Consider the following 2,905-nt stretch of genomic DNA (forward strand, 5'->3'; position numbering starts at 1 on the left):
GCCGTTGCAAATACCTCTATTGGCGACCGCAATCGCCGTCGCTGTGATATTTAAAAATTCAGATCTGAAACTGTAAATTTTTGAATTTCCCACCAAAATCATTTGTGACGGGACTCTGCCATCGCCAACTGCAGAAATTGTTACCACAACTGTTTCAAATCTCATTTTTACCAGAAACCTGCAAATTCAAATCTCATTTAATCCACAATAGCAACAACCATAATCAACAAGGTACTAACACCACCATCAACTAGCATTCATTCCAACAAAATCAACACAATGACCAAAATTCATTTCATAACCAAATTATCCAACATAAACATTATTCCACATGATGGAACCTAAACCAAACCAACAAACTGCTACAACAATAAAAAGAGCTTCATAAAGGGACAATAATATTCCAACATAATCTTGTTCTAACACCTAACCAACAAACTAGTGTTCAACTACCTAACCAATTTTGCGAAATTACCCGCTGTTAATGGTGCTGAATAACTATCTATAACAACCTATACACAAATTACTGATTAATTTTGGACATTAAATATTTTCAAAGTAAATTTGGGTGCCATGCATACATTTTACATTTGGAAATATCAAATTTGTGTGAGAGAGAGAGAGAGAGAGAGAGAGAGAGAGAGAGAGATAGATAGATTCATTATACCTGAATACTGGCTGTCTTTCTTGGTTCACCACCAGCTTCTGGAGCAAATGTTGAACCGTCACCTTTCTCAATGGTAAATTCAACAGTTCCTCTCCCTGTAAGCCTACAACTCTAACTGAAATTGATGATAATCTACTTAAGTAATGCCATTGCATAAAATACACATATATAAAGCTCTTTCAAACATAGATTTGGCAATCAGTTGTGTATCAAGAGGATCTTTGGTGGGAGTATCAATGTAAAGGTATCATAAAACTTCTCAATCATATAAAACAGAGTTCCTATCCATAATAGAAAAGGTGGACAAATTGTAATATCACCACACTGAAGTGACAAGTTCAGAACAATGAATTACTGGCAGTGTTCATGTTTCAAATTGTCAAACAAAATTCTGTTACTACAACACCTAGAGACACAAATCACTCGACATTAATAATCCAACTCAGCAGCAAATCTCATTAAACATTCATTCAACCCATCTGGTGCATAACAGCTCCAGTTAATTAACAGAACGAAAAAAAAAAAATCATATCACCAGTTCTCAAGAACAACTAGTATGAGAAGGTCTGGGAGATTGTTAGTGGACCACTTAATTTACTGACTCAGTTTTCAGAGACTAAATTGAGAGTAAGAACATAGACTAAATTGAGGAAAGAGGGAAAAGACTGAATGAACAAAACTACAAATAGAAAAGCGTGAAAATGAAAACAAAACTTCAACCACATTCAGTTATGAACTCCCATTTTTACTTGTCCCACATATACTATGAAATAAAAAGACTATGAAAAAGTACTTGATCATGTAATGAAGAGTGAAACTATGAAAACAGGGCCTCGACTTCATGTGACCTATTTGGTTTCTTAGTGGCATTTGGTGAGAGTTTAAGAGTATAGCGTAATTCGGACTTCCGAAGTATTCTCTAGTTCTGTTGATTTTGTTACAGTCAAGTTTCTCACACATTCTACTGCTCAATTTCTCTTGAATTGAGGATAAACAAAAACACAAACCGTTCCTCTACAAAGTCATTAACCAATACACATAGGGGTTTCAATACCAACAACAATGAATGCCACCACAGAACATATCATTCAACTAAAACAAACAATTGGAATATGTTATACAACAGTAGTGTTGCCAGGAATTAAATAACATTCTGAGGATAGGCAATTAGCTAGCTTCCTCAACTCTAAGGAAACTAAAGAAGGCATAAACTGTCTTACACGCACCTTATCTTCCTACCATCAACAGACTATCTTAGAGGGTATAAATATAATACAGTCAATACAATGACAACTACCAAAACTTCAAAAGTTTCCTATATCGCCAGTACATATATATTGCTCAATGAACAAATTCTAATATAAACTTGCGAATAGAATGGTAAGCTCCAAACAAACTGCTCAATGAATCAAAAATTTCAAAACTTGAACGATAATGTGACCTATCTATCACAACAACATATTTCATTCACCATAACCAATCAAACCAATAACAGTAAAATTCACCGCTTTGCGAAGCTTCTTGATCATTAAATGGGCTTGCGCTTTAGACCCCTCTAGAACCTATCAAAAATCCAAAACAAAACCAACTCAAACCCAATTCACAAAACCACAAAACGCATCAAAAAAATCAGTGAAGAGATGGGCGAGCTCGAGCAGGGAAGAGCAGGGAAAAGAGTACCTTCTGCGAGCTCGAGCAGGGAAGAGCATGGAAGAGATGGGCGATTAGGGTTGACCGAAGAAGCCGCCGCCGTCGACCTCTAGAGATTCAACACGACTTGACCGAAGAAGCCACTGCCAGCGCAAACCCGCCACCAGTGCAAACCCGCCGCCACCGATTCGATACAGTCTTGTACCGCCACCGGTCAGATGAAAACTGACAACCTCTCCTCCCGATGACCACAACCACCGTCGACGCCTTACCAATCTACAACCACCGTCGATGCCTTACCAACCACTGTCGACAAGCTCTCCTTCCACAGTCGATGATTTGTGTTTCTCACGGCCAATATTTGACAAAATAGGGGTTATGGGGTTAGGATGGGCGATTTCTAGAAGACAAGAATTAGGTTTGTGGGATGGGGATTTGTCTGAAGAGAGAGTAAAAATGAGGGTTACGTAAAATTGATGTTTTTGTCAAAATGGAAAGCGGGATAATTGGCGCCTTCCATTAATAGTGAAAGAACACAGGCGACAGCGAACGCAACCGTAGCAGCAAATCAGAAATAAAATTGGTTTT

This window comes from Fragaria vesca, linkage group LG5, assembly GCF_000184155.1.
Source record: "Fragaria vesca subsp. vesca linkage group LG5, FraVesHawaii_1.0, whole genome shotgun sequence".
Taxonomy (NCBI): domain Eukaryota; kingdom Viridiplantae; phylum Streptophyta; class Magnoliopsida; order Rosales; family Rosaceae; genus Fragaria; species Fragaria vesca.